Source organism: Ranitomeya imitator, chromosome 5 (genome assembly GCF_032444005.1).
Source record: "Ranitomeya imitator isolate aRanImi1 chromosome 5, aRanImi1.pri, whole genome shotgun sequence".
NCBI lineage: Eukaryota > Metazoa > Chordata > Amphibia > Anura > Dendrobatidae > Ranitomeya > Ranitomeya imitator.
Genome location: NC_091286.1, coordinates 20,644,604 through 20,668,254, shown reverse-complemented (window position 1 = coordinate 20,668,254; position 23,651 = coordinate 20,644,604). Strand labels below are relative to the sequence as shown.

Genomic DNA, 23,651 nt, shown 5'->3' with positions numbered 1-23,651 from the left:
CTCCAACGTAGGCGCCGAGAAACAGCGGCACTTGTCAACTCTGAAGTCTCTCCTCTGTCTCCTGGGAACTGAAAAATCCGGGGTTAAATCTTTGCAGTCTCTTCTCAGGGTAAAACTGGAAGTAGAACAGCCACACTGCTGCAGGAGTCTCTGTATGTTAAGGCTACTTTCACACTGGCGTTTTTTGCCAGACGTCGCAATGCGTCGTTTATGGCAAAAAACGCATCCTGCAAAGTTGTTTGCAGGATGCGTTTTTGCCCCATAGATTAACATTAGCGACGCATTGCGACGCTTTGCCACACTTCGCAACCGTCGTGCGACGGTTGTGCCGTGTTGTGGTGGACCGCCAGGAGCAAAAAACGTTACATGTAATGTTTTTTGCTCCTGACGGACCGCTTTTTCCGACCGCGCATGCGGAACTCCGCCCCCACTTCCCCGCACCTCACAATGGGGCAGCGGATGCGCCGGAGAAATGCATCCGCTGCAACCGTTGTGCAGTGCGTCAAACGCTAGCGTCGGAATCTCTGCCCGACGCATTGCAACGGGGAGATTCCGACGCTAGTGTGAAAGTAGCCTAAGCTGACAGTCTCTCTGCAGTAGCAATGCTACACACACACTGAGCAGTTTACTTGCCACACTCAGGGGTCTCGGCTTCTCACTGCGGTCACCGGGGCTGCGCGCTCGGGTCACTGTCTCTGCACTGTCAGGGGGAAAGTCTCCTCTGATTATGGAGGTTTCCGAGTCCATACCCTCACATCCAGCCTTCACTATGGCTCATATCTCAGCTTCAGTGCCCTCATGCGGAGAACTCTCTCTTGGGGAGCGCGGCGCTGCAGCCTGCTTTCCCTCTGGCGCGCTGTCCCCTCTCTCTGGCGCGCTCTGTTTTTGCGCCCTCTGCTTGCCCGCTCTTTTGGACCACCGCCACTTCTACTTCCTCTCTGCCCCCAGAAGTCAAATGGTCTCCTCTGTCCAGGGCAGAAAGTCCTCCCCCCAACAACCCAGCTGTCCGGCTAAGTGGTTCCAGGTAAGGAGCAGGGAAAGCAACCTCCTTTGGGCTCTTCACCCCCTTACATTTGCACTGCGCCACTTGGGACAAGACCCTGTGCCTAAATCTGCAACTCAGTCCAGTGAACGATGCTCTGCAAGGGAAAATTCTCAGAAATTACTAATTCAAGAGATCTTTGGGGTTCAATGATTAGAATCTATAATTTGTTGCCAACTGACAATACATTGTTGCTGCATGTCATTATAAGGCGTGGATCCCCGATAAATGGTTTGTACCAAGTAAGAAACATAACATCTTCACAGCTTAGGTGATAAGTTTGATGAGGACCACTAGGACCCCCACTGAACTGGGTTCTGCAGAGTCTCGACTGATGGAAGTGGTGATTGAGCAAGTCACGACTCCATTTATTGTCTATAGGACTGCTGGAGATAGCTGAGGATGAGCATGTGCATCACCATTAAATTCATTGTCTTCAGGACTATTAGAGGTTGGCCAATATAAGCATGTGCACCACCGCTCCGATAATTGTCTATGGGACTGCTGGAGATAGCGGAGTACAGAGCTCGGCTATCCATGGTAATACCCCTGCTAATGAATGAAGATGTGGCGCGCATGCTAAGCTGCCATTCCATGCACACAGAGCTCTGCAGACAACTATTTAACCCCTTAAAGCTTATCACTTGTGCGCTATGTATCTTTCCTAGACCATAAATAATATATCGCCAAGGCAAATTACAGTATATTGAAAATGGATCTTAGAGATAAACATGTAAATCCGGTTATTCCTGCTCTCGGCAGACTGTGATAAATGTGGATTATTTAAGTAATTGATAGCCTGAGGATATGTACACACTATACAGGTGCTAACACATATAGCAGTCTAACTTTCGAAAAAAAACTTTATAGCGTAGGTGTTCATGAAGTGAAATTACAGATGCAACTTAAAGAAGCACTCCTCCTCCTCTTCCCATCAAAATTTGTATCCTCTTAATATATTGCAGTCATCATATTATATAGGACTGTGTGCTTACAATTGCTCATTTTTCCTTTCTACCTAATTCTTCTCTTGCCCGTTAGGTCTATGATATCACGTGATTAATAACAGACTTTTCTGAATTCTTCTAAGCTCTATGTAGAAACAGGAGGTCAATTTTTCCTCTCTGACTCATCAGTCACTGCCAAAGTCAATGGCAGGAAGCAGCTGGGTCAGGAGTTGAAGATGGGAATGATTTCTGCAGGGATAAGAGACTTCCTGTTTCTACACAGATCAAAGAACAGAGAATAATTATCTGGGAAGAAAGGTAAAATGAGCAATTGTAATTACAACTTTGATGGGGGAAGGAGGAGGAGTGCTTCTTTATAGCGGTTCTCCACTACTCGGACACTATATTCCCCCATGTAAAATATAAACAGCCTGATGTCAGTTTCTTCCGTGGGAAGTTAGAGTGAAGCGGCCAATTAGTGACATTCCTGTATCGGAATCCAGTGATTGCTTAGGGGCAGCTAAAGCTCTAAAGGTAGGTTGATTATTTAATCTACAAGGGTGAGAAGTAGGTAAAATACTTCTATAAATGTCTGCTATAGACCAGAGATTGGAGGTTTCCTGTATATGAGTAGTATATATGTGAACAACACTGTCTATACACCATTACAGTCCATAAAACAAGTGTATACTGAACTGGAATTGTTTTCTAAAGAGGAATGGTCAAAAATACCTTCATCCAGGATCCAGGAACTCATTAAAAGCTGCAGGAAGCGACTAGAGGCTGTTATTTTTGCAAAAGTAGGATCTACTAAATATTAATGTCACTTTTCTCTTGAGGTGCCCATACTTATGCTCCTGTCAAATTTTGTTTGAATGCAGATTGCACATTTTCTGTTAGTACAATAAACCTCATTTCAAGGCAGAAACATTACTGTGTCCAACAGTTATTAGATATATGAAACTGAAATAGCTGTTGGAAAAAAAAAACAATTTTTATATATTTAGGCTATGTGCACACGTTGCAGATTGGGGTGCAGAATTTTCCGCACAAAATATGCATCTCCTGGCAGAAAACGCAGGTGCAGATTTGCCGTGGATTTTATGTTTTTGTTGCGGAATTGATGTGGATTTTCTGCGTTTTTTACGCCTGCAGATTTCTATAATGGAAGGGGTCAGAAACGCTGCAGTTCCACACAAAAGAAGTAGCATGCTACTTCTTATGATCCGCAGCGGTTTTCATGCGGATTTTTCCGCACCATTAAAACAGCATTTTTTTCTATTGATTTACATCGTACTGTAAATCACTTTGCGGATCTGCAGCGTTTCTGAGTGGAAAAATCCGCTGCGGATCCGCACTAATTCCGCATCGTGTGCACACAGCCTAAGCCATGTGATGTCCTCCTGGTACGCTATTGCACTATTGCACTTTACTATTTGAAGATATACTAACATACCCTGCTGGCTATTTATTGCACACAAGACAGGGTTCTACCCACACCAGATGGCAGTGATTCTTTATCTTGGTAGTGCAAGTCCCAATTTCCTATTGCACCGTCTGAGGTATTATACATTTGTGTGGGCTCTATACCCCGATATAAGTATTATTATTATTTACATGTCTGTACTGCCTCAGTATTTGCCTTGATAGATCCTGCTAGTCCTTTAGTCTGTTTTTAATACATTTTTCTGTGTATGCTTCATGATTGTTACATATTCCCCATAATTTGTGTAAAATAAAGATGTTATTTTTTTCATTATATATTGGACTTTTGGATCGTCTTTTTTCTTTTTCTGCTTTCTCTTCACCTAAAAACATGCAAGATTTCTGGCTCTCACAGATCTGCAACTTCTCCTTTAAGAGGCTCCTCTGTCCTCCACTCATTAACTGTAGTAATGGCTCCTGTTTGAACTTGTTACCAGTATAATAGACACCTGTCCACCACTTCAAGGAGTCACACTCCAAACTCCACTATGGTGAAGACCAAAGAGTTGTCGAAGGACACCAGAAACAAAATTGTAGCCCTGCACCACGCTGGGAAGACTGAATCTGCAATAGGCAAGCAGTTTGGTATGATGAAATCAACTGTGGGAGCAATAATAAGAAAATGGAAGACATACAAGACCACTGATAATCTCCCTTGATCTGGGGCTCCATGCAAGATCTCACCCTGTAGGGTCAAAATGATCACAAGAACAGTGAGCAAAAATCCCAGAACCACACGGGGAGACCTAGTGAATGACCTGCATAGAGCTGGGACGACCGTAACAAAGGCTACCATCAGTAACACACTATGCCGCCAGGGACTCAGATCCAGCAGTGCCAAACGTGTCCCTCTGCTTAAGCCAGTACATGTCCGGGCCATCTGAAGTTTGCTAGAGAGCATTTGGATTATCCAGAAGAGTATTGGGAGAATGTCGTATGGTCTGATGAAACCAAAGTAGAACTGTTTGGTAGAAACACAACTCGTCGTGTTTGGAGGAGACAGAATGCTGAGTTGCATCCAAAGAACATCATACCTACTGTGAAGCATGGGGGTGGCAATATCATGCTTTGGGGCTGTTTCTCTGCAAAGGGACAAGGATGACTGATCTGTGTACATGAAAGAATGAATGGGGCCACATATCATGAGATTTTTAGTGGAAACCTCCTTCCATCAGCAAGGGCATTGAAGATGAAACGTGGATGGGTCTTTCAGCATGATAATGATCCAAAGCACACCGCCAGGGCAACGAAGGAGTGGCTTCGTAAGAAGCATATGAAGGTTCTGGAGTGGCCTAGCCAGCCCCAGATCTCAATCCCATAGAAAACCTTTGGAGGGAGTTGAAAGTCTGTGCTGCCCAAAACATCACTGCTCTAGAGGAGATCTACATGGAGAAATGGGCCAACATACCACCAACAGTGTGTGCCAGCCCTGTGAAGACTTACAGAAAATGTTTGACCTCTGTCATTGCCAACAAAGGAGATGTAACAAAATATTGAGATGAACTTTTGTTAATGACCAAATACTTATTTTCCACCGTAATTTGAAAAATAAATCTTGCCAAATCAGACAAGGTGATTTTCTGGATTTATTTTTTTTCACTCTCATAGTTGTGGTCTACCTACAGTGTCAATTACAGGCCTCTCTCATCTTTTTAAGTGGGAGAACTTTCACAATTGGTGGCTGACTAAATACTTTTTTTCCCCACTGTTTGTTTAGCGTGGCATGGAGTGGTGGCCATGGGTGAGGCAATCATCTCCTTTTACGCCCTAATGCAACATGAAAGTGTGGGTTCTGGCTGGATGTTTGTACTCATGCTGTGGTTTTGTGTCCGTGCTGTGTTTGTGGGTCCTGGCTGGGTGTTTTTACTTACGCCAGTGCAGGCCGTCAGCAAGCTGGCCAGGACCGTAAGTTCCACAGTTCAATAAAGGTGACTTCTGTTCAAAAATAAAGTCTTTACTTTGTAGTAACTTGGTAAGGGTTATATACAGGGGATAGCGGGTACAAAGTCTTATGAATGTTTCCTTTACAGTACAAAGCATTTTCATTCACATAGTATCCTTCCTTTGTAGTCTACTCCATTGCAAGTGAGGCACACTGTTCCGCCTTATTTCATCACAAACCAGATTCTATGCCTCAGTCCTGATCAGCAAGTCTCTCTACTCCCTCGGCGGTTCCACGTTCTCTTTCTTCCACTACTGGTGCATTGGATCTACTGCTCGAAACACCCACTAGTCCCATGAACTCAGTCCTGTTTTGACCCATTACCATCGGTGTTGCAAACTTGGGCGGCTTGCGACTCAGTGTCCTCTCTAAGGACCCCTTTTCTGGAAGGCCACTCTATCTCGACAATCACTTTACTTCAGGATCTTGCTATCCCTTCTCCCTCAGTCTCCTCTTCTTGTGGATCACCCTTCTGGCAGCATTGCTCATTTAGCACTCCAAACTCGAACTGCCTAACTATAAGTAAGCTCTCCACTGTCTTCCTACATAGCCCCTCCCACTCTTCAGGGGTAGGAACGCTGCAGGACAGTCCACCACCCTTATGAGTTCATGGGCCTTAAGTAGCTATTCTGGAAAAGTGCACGGAGGCGCACACCACTATATTCATTAAGAGTAATGTGCCTTACATGAATTTGGCACATTATACTCCAGCGAGCCTTTCTTTCCGGTTGGTGTGAACAATGACCGTCTTCAAGGAAACCTGTCATGTCAAAAAATGCTGTTAACCTGCAAATGTGGGGTTAATCTGCAGATTATTTACCCGGGCAGCCTCTGGCTTTTATTCATGGAGGCACAGCCGTTGTGGCTTCAGTCACCACTTGGTACATAGTGAGCATCAACTATAACCATACCCCTGGCATTGACGGACAGCCTGCGCTTAATAACCCGATGTTTACCCTGGTTACCCGGGGACTTCTTCATCGTTGGTCGCTGGAGAGCGGTCTGTGTGACAGCTCTCCAGCAACCACACAGCGACACTGCAGCGATCAGCATCGTTGTCTATATCGCTGCAGCGTCGCTTAATGTGACGGTACCTTAAGGTGCATGACTTTCCCCTCTGTTTTTTCCCAGAAATTAGCTAAAAATTTGCTGACATTGGAGAATCAGGAGATAAACATCCAATGTCCCAAGGCAAAGAAGTCTAAAAACATCAGATGAAAGAAGGAAGGCAACCTTCTAGCTTGAGCAAACAGGTCAGACAAGAACCATGGTCGATCTGTCAGTGATGAAGAGCAGACAGCGCAGCGATAGTTACATAGAGTGGTTCTCTTGGTGTGCATCTCTTATAATCAATATTAATATTAAATACTGTTTGGAGATCTGTCCATATAAGGCTCAATACAGTGGGATAAAAACACTGGTTACATTATTCTGTCAACTCTTACTCCCCTTTATCACCTGTTTTGCTTAAATCCCCTTTTTACTCCCCTTGACCACCGGTGTTGCTTACATCCCCTCTTTACTCTGCTAGACCACCGATTATGCTTACATCACCTCTTTACTCCCATAGACCACTAGTGTTGCTTACATTCCCTCTTTACTCCCCTAGACCACTGATTATGCTTAAATCCCCTCTTTAGTCCCCTAGACCACCAGTGTTGCTTACATTCCCTCTTTACTCCCCTAGACCACCGGTGTTGTATACATCTTCCTTTACTTCCCTAGACCACCGGTGTTGCTTACATCCCTCTTTACTCCTCTAGACCATCGGTGATGCTTACATCTATCTTTACTCCACAACACCACCAGTGTTGCTTACATCCCCTCTTTGTTCCACTAGACCACTGATGTTGCTTACATCCCCTCTTTACAAATAGTAAATTAAGGGTGCACTCTTGCTGTATATTATAAAGTAAAATGGGTGCAGTGCCAAGTCCACTAATATATATAACCAAAAAGAAGAGAAAAGAATGGACTAAACAAGGCCTGCACACCGTATGATGTAGAAAATTAACAACACATTTTATTAAACACCACAAAATCTTTTGTGGTGTTTAATAAAATGTGTTGTTAATTTTCTACATCATACGGTGTGCAGGCCTTGTTTAGTCCATTCTTTTCTCTTCTTTTTGGTTACATCCCCTCTTTACTCCTCTAGACCACTGGTGTTGCTTACATCCCTCTTTACTCCCCTAGACCACTGGTGTTGCTTATTTCCCATCATTACTCCCCTAGACCACCAGTGTTGCTTATTTCCCATCATTACTCCCCTAGACCACCGGTGTTGCTTATTTCCCATCATTACTCCCCTAGACCACCGGTGTTGCTTATTTCCCATCATTACTCCCCTAGACCACCAGTGTTGCTTATTTCCCATCATTACTCCCCTAGACCACCAGTGTTGCTTATTTCCCATCATTACTCCCCTAGACCACCGGTGTGGCTTACATCTCCCCTCTTTACTTCCTTGGACCAGCGGTGATGCATACATCCCCTCTTTACTTCCCTAGACCATTGGTGATGCTTACATCTCCTCTTTATACCCCTAGACCACCTGTGATGCTTACATCTCCTCTTTACTTCCTTGGACCACTGGTAATGTTTACATTACAAATTTACTCCCATAGTCATCTAGAATATTTACGTTATTCTTTTTTCCAAGACCACCAGGGTTTTGTTACTGATGTTTTTGATACTCTAAGACAAGGGTGGGGAACTTCAGGCCCCTGGCCTGTTTACGGCCATCGATGACCTTTTATCCAACCTCTAGGTAGATTCCTGGGGATTGCAGTGTTTGGGCTGGCAGGTGAATTTTGACGGCCATCTGCCATTTAATTTCTTGCTCTGTGAGCATGAAAACTGAGGCGCGTGCAATGAAAAATCATGCGATTTGTTCAGCCCCCTAAGGGTGGTATAAACATCCGAATAGCCCTTAGAGGAAAAAAAGATTCCCCACCCCTGCTCTAGAAGGTTGGCATTGACAACTTCAATTGTCAGAACACTAGAGAAATTAACATTAACCCTTTAACAATCTTACATCACTAGAAATGTTGGAATAAACCATTTTACTAGCTTACAAACACTGGATATGCGGCACCCCAGGGTCCTGGTCGTCGCAGTGGTATTGCTTTCCCCTCGGGGAGAGTGATGCTACGTTTGGAGGTATCACAAACATGCAACACATTTCACACTCCAGGCCATGAGGGGGAGCTCTGCTCCTACTTATTAGGTCACTCCCCAAATTGGTAAAACGAGTTGCCTGTAGGGAAAGTTAGTCAGATGCTGGCTGAGCTTCGCTCAGGTAGTTAGTCCCTGGCAGGGGTGGGATCCTGTCAGAGAGCAAAGGAGAAGGACACGGAGCTGTGCATGCCCTCAGAGCTGTAGCTCCTAGAAAGAGACATCGAAGGCAGAACTGTATTGCAGCGAGCGTGCAAAGAAGTCGTAGCAAAGGAGTGGATATCAGAAGGGGACCAGCCCTACACAGGCTGCCTCCTTCTGAGGCACAGAAACCCAGTAGCCGGAACACCGAGGGAGTAATGATCTTTATGCCTTGCTCCAGAGACCGGCAGGACAGCTAATTTCACATTACCTGTCCGCCCAGGCATGTTGGCACCCCTTAGAGGCTGGGGCATGATAGAGTCCCTATAAACCGCCTCAAGCCACCAGTCATACGGGTTTGTCCTATCCTATCCGGGGACAGAGAGAGAGAGACATAACATCTACAACGGTTGTGAGGACCTTATGAGAAGCTTAGCAGTAAGGTACTACAACACTGCAGCGCTAGAGGAAGGCTACTGATTTCAACCTGGACAAGGGGACTCTGGACTTGCCTCCAAACCGGCCCGACTCTGCCTGCCCTGTGATTTGGTGCTCTGGACTGTGGATGCTGAAGCCTTCAGTAAAGGTAAAGAGACTGCAACCTTGTGTCCTCGTTCTTCACTGCACCATTCATCATTCACCATCTACACTCTGGGAAGCCCTGGGGATATACTTCACTTGTGGGAAGATATACCATCTACCTGCCATAACATCACCCCAGCGGACCCCTTAAAGCAGCGTCGGTCACCCTGACCGAATACCACAGGTGGCGTCACAAACATTTCCCCTTTAAAGACCTTTCCCTTTTACACGGACGTCCAAGGGCCACGGACTGGGTCAGCCACCGTGACATCCTCCTGTGAACCGAAGGACCCAGTACCGAGTACCCCACGGCCCCGTGGGGGCGATCCAGATGCCAAACTCCCTAAATTACCATACCTTTTTATCTGGTTGACAATGCTAATCCCGTCATCCAGGATGCATGCACCGCCAGCTGCATCCCCACCAAGCTATGCTCCTGGATCCATGAATTTTAAAGGGTAAGGGATAGTGGCGACTAGTGGACAGATTGGAGGACCATGGGGCATATTATTTTTGTAAGGCTGCCACAATGTTCCCATATAAGCTGTATTCTCATTACCAATTACTAGACTAATAATATCAAATTATAAACTTTTACACCGTCTGAAATTGGTCCTTCATAAAGGTAAGAAATCAGGAAGGATGAGTCCTGTGTGATCTGACGAATACTCAGGTGACACTTCCAGGTAGCGTGACATATTCCTCTATTGTGAGGTGGAGAGGGGGCGAAACTCTACTCCTTTACTTCATAATAGCCTCTAACTAGAAGTAAAGCTCTCAGCGCTCAGGAAGACACATCCACATCACCTGTCTACTAAGAAAGCTCAATACACGTCAGTTTATGATTGGCAAACAAACAATACAGCACAAGACTGAGGAACGAAGGAGGAACAATACTGAAGAAATACAATATCACACTCTGGAGTAAAAGTGCAAGAAAACAACAGACTTGGATTGTAACTTGATGGTTCCTTGAAGATCCAATAAGGTAAATAACTTTTCCATAGAGACCATGAGTCTTGTGCGAGATGTCTCATCACCGCTCTTTCCTTAGACACTTTTTTAGTTGTGGAACAGTCCCAGAATTACCTTTCAATCTGTGGTTCTTGAAGGTGAATGTGTTACCATATTCCTGTTGTCATCATTATTAATTCATAGTACCCAGGGGCATATAAACTGAAATGGAATACCTGGGCACGGGCACTAAAAGGGCAGCTAAAGTTTGCACCTGGGGCCGGGATGCTGACAGGTGATACAAAGTGGGGAACAGAAATCGTGGCGCTTGTGGCAAGAACTTTGCGGGGAGGTGATCGAAACTGGACACGTACAACAAACACTAAACTGGGCCCCCGGAGGAGATGTGACGATGGTCTCCTGTATACAGCACTAATCTTGGTACCTGCGGCAACAACATCGTACGTGGGCACTTGGAGAAAATACACTAAACTGGGCACCTAGGGGAAATAATTTTCTGGACATCTATGGCAGGGAGTTAACTGCGTACCTAGGGCAAATACTAAAATGGTCTCTGTAGAAGTCATAGCTTTTTGGGGCAAGAACCTTGAAAGGGCAGTAAAATTAAAGGACACATCTGGTACTGGCACTACACTGGGCATCTACGATAAGCCATTGATGCTGAAAGTCGGCACCTATGGCATACACTAATCTGTGCACTTGAGAAAAGGACATGAACAAAGAACATCTGGGATGGGGATGTTTAAAGTGGGATCTAAGGAGATACCAAAAGGGGCATGAGTGGCTGGCGCACAGTACAGGGGTATGTTCAATTGTCACCGACATGTCACTGGTTCATAGGGAGGGAGGATTTACAGGACGGATTCTGAACTAATAATCTGCTATAATTTATAGTATATACAGTAGTTCCTCTATATATCGCGGTTCACTTATTGCGGACTCACTGTATCGTGGGATCATGTTTAATTATTCATTGTGGATTTTTCGCTATTTCCTGACTAATGAGCTTTACGAATTTACTGGATTTTAGCAGCAATGCTGCTGAGAAGTGTAGAGAAGAGATGCGTCGCAGGTCCTTCTTTTAGGTTTTAATTAATAATAATACTAATAATAATAATAATACAAAATACGGACAAGTGTTCTGTAGGAGAGTCTATGGTTCCTTAATGGTAACTATAAAGCCTTCTGCAGGAGAATATACATACACACCATGCCACAAACCATATACACTTCCTTCAGTATATGAAAATATATATTACCAGTTCATGACCGGCCATTTCTCCCTGTTCCTGACCAGGTGCATCTTCATATTTTGTCCTACACGCGCTTTTAATGGTTCTAAATAAATTTCTCATTCGGATATTTTTTTTTGTGATAAATGTGGTCAAATGTTTATGTCATTGCTATATTCCTTTTTTAGCCAACATCAGGGGAAAGTATAAAGAAACATAGGAATGCTTTCACCTTTCCGTATAAATTAGTTTGATTCCAAGTCCGCACAATTGAAGATAGTGTCTCTTTAAGTACGACCCAGGCATTCACATTAATTGCAATAAAACATGAAAACCATGAAAACACTTTGCAAATGCAGAACACCTGCAAGGATTCAAAAGATAGAGGATTAGGAGGAGCATTTCTGGGAATTCACCCTTTGCTCAATATTGTTTCTAGTTCAGAAGTCTCTGTTTTACCCTCCGGCGTGTCTTACTGGGCTGGGGTGGGTCTCCTATTATTACTGTAATCATACCAGTTCCTTCCTTAAGCAGATATTCTATTTCAATTTCTAAGTTGAGGTCAGAGAACAATATTTCCTGTAAATTTGCAACACCGTAAGGGTTCTGCTTTGTGCTAAAGAAATCACCAGGAAATGGGGACAAAATTGCACACAACGAAAGGGGATTCTCCCTCTCAGACATTACACTTGTCACAGTTGCTCCCGGATTGCCAGATAGATGCTCCATAGATCTTGTCAGAGATGCTCTTTAAAGTGTCAGCCATAAGTGTCTTTGGTGTGCGCCTATGTAGTTCATTGCATAGATGGCCCCAGAATGCCTGCCTGTGATAGATCTCCTGAAAAAAAGCCATCCATGCTCAACCAAAAAGCCATCCTATGCCAAACTAAAAAGCCATCCCATGCCCAACTAAAAAGCCGCCCCATGCTGAATCAAAAAGCCATCCCATGCCCAACTAAAAAGCCATCCCATGCCCAACCAAAAAGCCGTCCCATGCCCAACAAAAAAGCCGTCCCATGCCCAACCAAAAAGCCATCCCATGCCCAACCAAAAAGCCATCCCATGCCCAACCAAAAAGCCATCCCATGCCCAACTAAAAAGCCATCCCATGCCCAACTAAAAGCCATCCCATTCCGAACCAAAAAGCCATCCCATGCCCAACCAAAAAGCCATCCCATGCCCAACTAAAAAGCCATCCCATGCCCAACTAAAAGCCATCCCATTCCGAACCAAAAAGCCATCCCATACCCAACCTAAAAGCCATCTCATGCCCAACTAAAAAGCCATCCCATGCCCAACTAAAAAGCCATCCCATGCCCAACTAAAAGCCATCCCATTCCGAACCAAAAAGCCATCCCATACCCAACCTAAAAGCCATCTCATGCCCAACTAAAAAGCCATCCCATGCCCAACTAAAAAGCCATCCCATGCCCAACTAAAAGCCATCCCATTCCGAACCAAAAAGCCATCCCATACCCAACCTAAAAGCCATCTCATGCCCAACTAAAAAGCCATCCCATGCCCAACTAAAAAGCCGCCCCATGCCGAATCAAAAAGCCGTCCCATGCCCAACTAAAAAGCCGTCCCATGCCCAACCTAAAAGCCATCCCATGCCCAACCTAAAAGCCATCCCATGCCCAACTAAAATGCCATCTCATGCCCAACTAAAAAGCCATCCCATGCCCAACTAAAAGCCATCCCATTCCGAACCAAAAAGCCATCCCATGCCCAACTAAAAAGCCATCCCATGCCCAACCAAAAAGCCATCCCATGCCCAACTTTTACTTTATACTTTGATGTTTTGAGATATAATTACAACAGGACTAGTTAGATAAATTAAGGAAAATCAAAGATCTAAACAAGTAGATCCAGAGGGTTCATGTATCATTTACGTGTTTACTACACAATATATATCCGTGTATTAAATGCATAAAAAATATGTGCTAAAGAAGACAGAAAGTCATCAAATTACATTCATATTTTAGTACTCCCCACCACCCATAAAAAAAAGTGGAGAAACAAATGTATTTCAATGGGTAGAGTAAAAAAGCTGAAATAGGTAAAAATATGAAACAGCCGTTGTTACATCAGAGGAACAATGCACTTAGTAACGTCCACATATAAGGCTGTGATCACACCTGCTTTTGGTAATTCCATTCGTAGGCTCGCTGTTTTAGGGGGAGACAGACGGAATTCATGCCCAAACATGTATCAGTTGTATAAGTTATGCAAACAGAAGTAGAGGGGACCCATTTGTTATTAAAGGGGGCAATCTGGGTTCTGTTATGTGTCAGTTGTTCTGTTCCTAAAATGGAACAAACAGAACTGCCAAAAGCAGGTGCAAAACCTTCCTAAGGCTGGAGTGACACTAGCGTTTAAAAATTCGGTCCGATGTTGATCCACAAAAGTAGGATGAGTGTCAGGAGAGAGCAGTGTGATTATTCTCACCTGACATCTGTATGACATCTGTATGACATGTGTATGCAATCCGTATGCATTTTTAATATCAGCTTTTACTTATGCATGGTCCGTGTGCCGTGCTATTATTTTCTCGCACCCTTTGACTTGCATTGGCGATTGCGATCCGAAATTCACATCCACTCGCAGCATACTGAGATTTTTTATCAGTCTGATCACAATCCGTTCCGTGCTGATTAAAAAATTACAGATGAGCACTGAATAATTGAATAACGATGTTCAGAATGCAATCCGATTTTTTCTTTTAGCGGATTACATTCATCCGATTTAATCGCCAGCGTAAGTCCTAGGAGGCGCTATGCAGGCGTGCACCATACAGGCTCGATCAGATGTTGGGGATCTGCTCGTTATATTCCCATCTCCCCTCTGGAGGGCTGCAGCCTGCATGGGGAGATATTTTGGCTTCATTTGTTGCCATTGCTAAAAAATGCTTCCGCCTGTTTCTGACTCTTTTTTTAATTGACTTTAAGGCTACTTTCACACTTCCGTCTTTTCAGATCCATTGCAATGCGTCGTTTTGGGAAAAAATCGGATCCTGCAAATGTGCCCGCAGGATCCGTTTTTCCCCATAGACTTGTATTCGCGTCGGATCGCGACGGATGGCCACACGTCGCATCGGTCGTGCGACGGATCCGTCGTGTTTTGACAGACCATCGTCTGGAAAAGACGTTCAATATAACGTTTTTTGTCTGCGTCGAAAAAACATACAGCGACGGATCCTGCGGCGTCCGTCGTTGGCTAGAATGGAAGTCTATGGGCACAGAATCCGTTGCTGTATGTTTTTTGACGCAAACAAAAAACGTTATATTGAACGTCTTTTCCAGACGATGGTCTGCCAAAATACGACGGATCCGTCGCATGACGGATGCGACGTGTGGCCATCCGTCGCGATCCGACGCTAATACAAGTCTATGGGGAAAACCGGATCCTGCGGGCACATTTGCACATTCCGTTTTTTTATACTGAGCATGCTTGGAGGGATTTCTATTCCTTTAATTTAACCCATTTTTCCTGCAGCTGCTGCATCGACGGATCCGTCAAAAAACAGGATCCAGTGCATCCGTTTTTACAATCTGCACAGGATCCGTCTTTTCAACACTTTGATGGATTGTGACGGATTCTAAAAGATGGAAGTGTGAAAGTAGCCTAATAGAAAAAAAGATAAAATAAATAATACAAATAATTAAAAGGGCAGAGAACCTCCTCCAGGTCCCCAGGTAACTTTAGATTAATGTTGGCCAATTGAAGGACGCTTTTCACATTAGGTTGCCATGAAACAAAAAGTAATCATGAATTGACAGCGCTCTTAAACCGAGGAGGTTCAATAAAGAAAGTCAAAGAAGATGTACAAAAGATGCATGGAAGATATTATAAGCTCCATCCAAGTGTCGATTGGTTAGAGGCTTATTTTTTATTTATTTTTTGTATTTTAATGAAATTCACCGTTTAGAGCTTGCCTTTTTCAGATTTCCTGGCTTTCTGAAGCGTCTTATTCAGCAGTTTTGCGTCTTAGTTACAAGAAGATCAATCAATTGTATAGGATTTATAAAAATGCTTCATTTACAAAACACGGAAATCGTTAAGTGCAACACTTGCTCCTTGTGCTTTTAATCTTATTGAGCGGTCCGGCTCCTCAATCTTTCCCTAATGATCCGCACTGGAAGCCAAACAAACTTTTCAGCCATTGATTTGTGCGGCCGCAGAGTAGATGGATTTCAATGTTCTCTATAATACAATTACACCTCCAGGAGCCGCGGCCCCAACAGACGCCTCTGAGCTCTGATGGATTTAATCTCCTTTAATTTCATTAGAAATAATTTCTTCAGGAGGAAAAGTGGAAAGAATTATAGATATTAGAGAATGATGTAACGTCAGTGTACGATCCCAGCAACACCGGCACCATCAGGAGCCTCCAGAAACCATTTATTACTGAGCAATAGGTTGTAAGCAAGTAAAAATCTATCTATCTATCTATCTATCTATCTAATCTATCTACCTATTATATATCTATTAATCTAGTATCTATCTATCTATCTATCTATCATCTATCTATTATCTAATTATCTATCTATCTATTATCTAATTATCTATTATCTATCTATTCTAATTATCTATCTTAATCTAGTATCTATCTATCTATTATCTATCTATTATCTAATTATCTATCTATTAATCTAGTATCTATTATCTATCTATATATCTATTGTTTATCTATTATTATTTTATTATTATTTATTTCTCTAGCACCATTTGTTCTGTCCTCACTAGCTGAGGCAGGCTCATACGTAGCTATACAGTCAGCTAAACCGCTATACCGGGGTCCAATAAGGAGACTGTGGTTGAGTCTGTGCTTTATTAAACGTAGTGGTATATTGATGCGGTGAAACTGTGAACAATGATATACATAGAATCAGTGCATGGTATAGAACAGATACATAATACACATGATATACATTATGCATAACATTTAGAAGGCTAGAAACTGAACTAGGAGTACAACTGGCTAGGCTAGGCTAATATGGAGCAGAAATATCTATAGGAAGCATAAAGACATACCGGCAATGCAATCGCAAGGGGGATGAAGTGAAGCGTCTTTCCTTGAAGGCAGACTGAGGAAAGTGAAAGGAAAAAATGGAGGGAAATGGAGGCTGAGCTACCATAATGCATTGCAAAGGAGGAGGAGAATCAGACATGGATAATACAAACACAGAAGATTGAACTGTCAACATAACTCTGACCGCTAGAGGGAGCCAAAGCACTAAAAACAAATAAAGATATGAACATCTATACTGAGAAACCTGCAATTACGCAAACAGATAATCAGGGTAACAATATTAGATGGCGGAGACAGAACACTCCCCGTCTGGCATCAACGGATGTCACTACTCCTTTCTTCCAAAGGCAACAATAGGACCAGTTCAGATACCGGTCTGGAAAATGTTTTAGATTCATTCCCTTTGGTCATCCTTAGCTCAACTTTGCGGACGTTGCCGTCCTTGCTCGGGAACGTTGCGGTAACTAGGCCAAGTGGCCACTGGTTCCGATGAATCTGACAGTCTTTCACAAGAACAAGGTCACCTATGTTCAGATTAGGTTTAGTAGATTGCCACTTTGTAAGTGGCTGCAGGGTAGACAAATATTGTTTGCGCCACCTGTCCCAGAAAGTATTTGCAAGACTTTGTACCTGTCTCCATTGGCGCTTGTAGAGGTCCTTAGCGTCAAATCCTCCTGGAGGGGTACTGGACAGTCCCGTTTTCTGGGTAAGTAAAGTAGATGGAGTCAATAACAAGGGCTCCTCAGGGTCGTTAGGAACTGGAACCAGGAGTCTTGCATTGATTATAGCTGCAGCTTCAGCCATGAAGGTGATTAGGCTTTCGTGGGTGAGCCTCGCTGCTCCTTCTGTAAATAGTCTTTCTTGGTGCTTGACCAAATTGTGGTAATGTTGTACGATTAGGTAGGCAACATGACATTTTCCAGGAAGTATAAGAAGGAATTTCTCCACAAACTCCATCTCAGCTTCTTTGAGTCGGCCTCCTACTCTCAGTAGGCCGCTGTTGTCGATGAATGGGTCGAGTTTTCTCAATATGCTGCTCACTGGTATTGGAGCTTTGTTAATAAGACATTGGATTTCTGCAAAGTAGGTTTCTCTTTGAACAGTGAGGATGATGTGATTTCTAGAAAACTCTAAGTCAGAGGTAACGTAGGTATTTTTACAAAGATGCCAACCTTTACATTTTTCTGTGCCACAAGTTCTGGTGGTCCTGAATGAGCGAGCTATATGAGTCAGGCAGGTAATGGCTCGAGTAAGTGACTTCCAACTTGAGAATCTGTCGAACCTGCAAGATCCAAGCTGGATAACAGAGGTCATTGTACAGTTAGGTCCATATATATTTGTACAGAGACAACATTTTTCTAATTTTGGTTATAGACATTACCACAATTAATTTTAAACCAAACAATTCAGATGCAGTTGAAGTTCAGACTTTCAGCTTTCATTTGAGGGTATCCACGTTAATATTGGATGAAGGGTTTAGGAGTTTCAGCTCCTTAACATGTGCCACCCTGCTTTTAAAGGGACCAAAAGTATTTGGACAGATTCAATAATTTTAAATAAAGTGTTCATTTTTAGTACTTGGTTCAAAACCCTTTCTTGGAAATGACTGCCTGAAGTCTTGAACTCATGGACATCACCAGATGCTGTGTTTCCTCCTTTTTGATCCTCTGCCAGGCCTTCACTGCAGTGGTTTTCAGTTGCTGTTTGCTTGTGGGCCTTGCTGTCTGAAGTTTAGTCTTTAACAAGTGAAATGCTGCTCAATTGGGTTGAGATCAGGTGACTGACTTGGCCATTCAAGAAAATTCCACTTCTTTGCTTTAACAAACTCCTGGGTTGCTTTGGCTTTATGTTTTGGGTCATTGTCCATCTGTAGTATGAAACAATGACCAATCAGTTTGGCTGCATTTTGCTGGATCTGAGCACACAGTATGGCGGCTCTGAATACCTCAGAATTCATTCGGCTGCTTCTGTCCTGTGTCACATCATCAATAAACACTAATGACCCAGTGCCACTGGCAGCCATACATGCCCGCGCCATCACACTGCCTCCGCCGTGTTTTACAGATGATGTGGTATGCTTTGGATCATGAGCTGTACCACACCTTCGCCATACTTTTCTCTTTCCATCATTATGGTAGAGGTTGATCTTGGTTTCATCTGTCCAAAGAATGTTTTTCCAGGACTGTGCTGGCTTTTTTAGATTTTTTTTTAGCAAAGTCCAGTCTAGCCTTTTTATTCTTGATGCTTATGAGTGGCTTGCACCGTGCAGTGAACCCTCTGTATTTACTTTCATGCAGTCTTCTCTTTATTGTAGATTTGGATATTGATACGCCGACCTCCTGGAGAGTGTTGGTCACTTGGTCGGCTGTTGTGAAGGGGTTTCTCTTCACCATGGAGATTATTCTGCGATCATCCACCACTGTTGTCTTCCGTGGGTGGCCAGGTCTTTTTGCATTGATGAGTTCACCAGTGCTTTTTTCTTTGTCAGGATGTACCAAACTGTAGATTTTGCCACTCCTAATATTTTAGCAATTTCTCGGATGGGTTTTTTCAGTTTTCGCAGCTTAAGGAAGGCTTGTTTCACCAGCATGGAGAGCTCCTTTGACCGCATGTTTACTTCGCAGCAAAACCTTCCAAATGCATGCACCACACCTCAAATCAAGTCCAGGCCTTTTATCTGCTTAATTGAGAATGACATAACGAAGGGATTGCCCACACCTATCCATAAAATAGCCTTGGAGTCAATTGTCCAATTACTTTTGGTCCCTTTAAAAACAGGGTGGCACATGTTAAGGAGCTTAAACTCCTAAACCCTTCATCCAATTTTAATGTGGATACCCTCAAATGAAAGCTGAAAGTCTGAACTTCAACTGCATCTGAATTGTTTTGTTTAAAATTAATTGTGGTAATGTCTATAACCAAAATTAGAAAAATGTTGTCTCTGTCCAAATATATATGGACCTAACTGTATATAGTGTAGACACCTGATGGCGGATTTCAGCATCTGAGTCCTCTCCTACTAGTTCGAAGGTGTCTGGAAAACATTCCTCAATGTACAATAGTTTTGGTCCAGAGAGCCACGTTGTGCTTCCTAGTCGACTTGCGTCAACTGCTCTAGTTGCATGATCTGCGGGATTCTGGTCTGTGGGTATGTAATGCCACTGCTTTGGATGAACTGATCTCCTGATTCGTAGCACTCTGTTATTGACATAAACGTAGAATCGCCTGGTTTCGTTGTGGATATATCCCAGGACTACTTTGCTGTCTGAGTAGAACTTGGCCTGTGTCAGGTCGATATCCATTTCGGATGCGATGAACTCCGCTAACTCAACGGCTAAGACTGCGGCACAAAGCTCTAACCTGGGTATAGTGTGCTCTGGTTGTGGTGCGAGTTTGGCCTTTCCCATGACCAAACCAATGTGGCACTGACATTTAGAGTCTACAGTTTTGAGGTAGGCAACAGCGGCAATTGCTTTGACAGAAGCATCTGCAAATACGTACAGTCTTTGGCTCTGTATCTCAGTAGATGGCACAGGGGTGTACGGTCTTGGCACATGCAGGTTGGAGAGTGCCGCTAACGAGTTCTTCTACTCTTCCCACTGGATCCTCTTATCAGGTGGCAGAGGTGCATCCCAGTCAGATGTTTCCCTAGTTAAGTCTCTTAGTAGGGCCTTGCCTTGTATAGTAACAGGAGCTGCGAAACCCAAGGGGTCGTACAGACTGTTGATGGTAGACAGGACGCCTCTACGTGTGAAAGGCCTTTCTTCCTGAAAGGTGAAAGTGTCTGATTGTAGATTCCAGAGAAGCCCGAGGCTGCGTTGCATTGGTGCGGGGTCTGACCCCAGGTCCAGGTCTCTGAGACCATTACATAGGTCCTGAGAAGGGAACGCTTCCATGAGTTCTTGGCTGTTTGAGGCTATTTTATGAAGCCTAAGGTTTGAGCAGGCAAGCATGTCCTGGGCTCTCCTGAGAAGACTGATGGCAGTCTCATTTGAAGACATGGCTTTTAGACAGTCGTCGACATAAAAGTCCTTTTCTATGAATTGTCTGACATCTGCTCCGTATTCTGCTTCTCCTTCCTGAGCCGACCTTTTGAGTCCGTAAATGGCGACTGCAGGGGAAGGACTGTTGCCAAAGATGTGCACTCTCATGCGATACTCTGTGACTTCTTTAGTAGGATCATTGTCTCTGTACCAGAAGAATCTTAGGAAGTTCCTGTCTCTCTCTCTCACAAGGAAACAATGGAACATTTGCTGGATGTCAGCGATGAAGGCAATGGAATCCTTACGGAAGCGCATAAGTACACCCAGTAGTTTGTTATTGAGGTCTGGTCCTGTCAGTAGAACGTCATTCAGGGAGACATCATTAAACTTAGCACTGGAATCAAACACGACTCTGATCTGGCCTGGTTTTTTAGGGTGGTATACTCCGAACATGGGTAGGAACCAGCATTCTTCAGAGTCTTTGAGAGTGGGAGCTAGTTCTGCGTGACGGTTTTCAAAAATCTTTGACATGAAGGAGAAAAAGTGATCTTTCATCTCTGGTTTCTTTTGCAGATTACGTTTGAGAGAGGAGAAATGTTGTAATGCCTGATTTCTGTTGTTCGGTAGACGTGGTCTGTGGGTTTTGAAGGGAAGAGGTGCGACCCAGCTGTTGGTCTCATCTTTAACGAGTCCCTTGTCCATTACCTCTAAGAACAACTTGTCCTCTACCGACATTGCCACTTGGTTGTCCTGTTTAGTTCTCTGGAAGACTGTGCACCCTAACTGATCCTCATAGCTTCCCGACACTATATTGCTGTCGTGAGTAAAGTCTATTAAATGATCAGGCAGTTGGATGCTGTGTGGCAGTTCCCTGACATGGAACTCATTGTTACAAGGTTGAAACAGAGATGGACGTCCTTTCTCCAATGTATTTGTCAGCATGTTTGTCACAGAAGATGGGGCGTGCATGCGTTCCAAGCATACGTTGCCAATTATGACCCATCCTAGGTCTAGCCTTTGGGCATAGGGAGCATTGTGAAGTCCATTGATATGACGTCTCACTTTATGAACCTGTAAGATATCTATCCCCAACAGCAGAATTATCTGGGCCTGATGGTCAAGTTCCGGTATAAGGTGTGCTATTCGTTTTAAGTGAGCGTGATGGATTGCTACATCTGGTGTAGGGATTTCAGATCTGTTGTCTGGCATCTGGTTACATTCGATGATCGTAGGTAGCGGTAGGCAGAATTGTCTGTCTAAAGACTCGATCTGGTAGTCAGTAGCTTTCCTGCCTGCTGTTGTCACAGTACCTGCACACGTCTTTAAGGAGTAGGGAGTGCTTGGCCCTTTGACGTTGAATAGGTCAAAGAACGTTGATCTAGCCAAGGATCGATTACTTTGATCATCCAAGATAGCATACAGTCTTACAGCTTGGTCTCTATGGCCCTTCGGGTATACTTTGACGAGGCATATTTTTGAACAGGACCTACTGTCTATTGTCCCTTTGCAGACCTCGGTGCATTGTGAAGTGATCTCTGGCGTAGCTGTATCAGTGTTCCTTTCCTCCCCGCCATGCTCACTGTCAGCAGGCGTGTTTTGTGTACTCCATGGAGCTGGGCCAGGGTGTAGAGCGGTGTTATGGTCTGTGGTGCCACATTCTGTGCATTTTACACTGACCTTGCAATCCTTGGCGAGATGAGCTGTGGACGAGCAGCACTTGTAGCAGATACCGTTTTCTTTCAGGAAGCTTCTGCGATCTGGCATAGATTTTCCTCTGAAGGCTTTGCATTTCAGGAGAGGATGAGGCTTCTGATGAAGTGGGCACTGCTTGTCAGGGTCCTGCACCTTTGTCTCTGATTGGGAGCAGCCAGCAGACCTGTAATTAGAACCTGGAGAAGAAACATAAGTCTTGTGTACTGCCACAGATGTTCTGCGTGGATTTGCAGGTGGTGACGGTGTGGCATATGGTATTGCAAAGTCAAAGCTGGGATCGTTTCTAATTCTCGCTTGTTGGTGTATGAAGTCTACAAAAACGGAGAAGGGAGGGAATGGAACCCTGTGTTTGTATTTGTACGTGGAACCATGTGTGAGCCACCTCTCCTGTAGATTGTAGGGCAACTTCTGGACTATAGGGTTAACACCTCTGGCTGTGTCGAGAAATGCAAGTCCCTGTAGGTCGTCCTCGTATTTGGCAACTTGGACTTCCTTTAGCAAGTCGCTTAGCTCTCTAAGTTTCTGGAGACCTTTGTTAGATATTTTAGGAAAGTCATCGATTCTTTTGAACAAGGCTCTTTCTATTACTTCTGCTGAGCCATAACACTCATCCAGCCTTTTCCAGATCTCTTTGAGGCCAGTCTCAGGGCGGTTTATATTAATGTCTCTGATCCTTACTGCGTGTTTGACTGACTCTTCTCCCAGGTATTTGACTAACAGGTCTATCTCTTCCCTGTGTTGTAGCCCCAAGTCTCTAATGACATTTTGGAAGGAAGCTTTCCAAGCTCTGTAACCTTCAGCTCGGTCAGTGAATTTCATGAGTCCCTTGGCAACCAGTTCACGTCGTGTGAAGAACTTGGCAAATTCTGTCGTGAACCGGTTGTCAGCAGAGTATACTGGTGATGGGTCGCCCTGATAGTGATGTGAGGTGCGTTCGTACCTGTTAGTGTCCTCATGGTGGCGCCAGCCGGTGTCGTATTGCTTCGGCCTGATGTACGGTGTGTCAGCAGGGTGATCCACGTTGGTTACCTGATGAGGGGCAAGGTAGTCATTAGCAGAGTTGTTTTGCCTCACATTTTCAAGTTTGTTTCTGTCCTGAGCCTCGTGACGACTCTCGCTCACTTCGCTGGAGGTGTCGTATTCTGGTTTTGGTACTGGTTCAGGGTTATAGTTTGGATCAGGAAGTTCATTAATATACTGAGATGTGCGTTGTGGTGAGTCTTGCAGTGGAAACTCCAGACTCAACGTACTGCTTTGGCTATGCAGCTTGGGATTTTGCGCGGCTTCTAGCGATTCTGCTTCGGCGAGGGCTGCGGCAGCTTCCCTTTTTGCTGCTAGGCTTTCTAAGGCGGCATCCACACGTGCCTTCTCTAACTGCGTTCTTCTCTCTTGGTCGGCTC

The 23,651-nt window shown here is 44.2% G+C and overlaps 1 protein-coding gene across 2 annotated transcripts in view; it reads left to right on the top strand.

The window, feature by feature from the left end:
- Nucleotides 1–10,015: 10,015 nt before the first annotated feature.
- Nucleotides 10,016–23,651, top strand: part of LOC138681117 (calpain-13-like) — a 156,345-nt gene continuing 142,709 nt past the window's right edge. Inside the window, exon 1 of one of the 2 annotated variants that reach the window (XM_069768371.1) lies at nt 10,016–10,304. The gene's annotated coding sequence lies outside the window, so the exon portion shown is untranslated. The remainder of the gene's footprint in view (nt 10,305–23,651) is intronic. The other variant, XM_069768370.1, reaches the window with a different exon arrangement.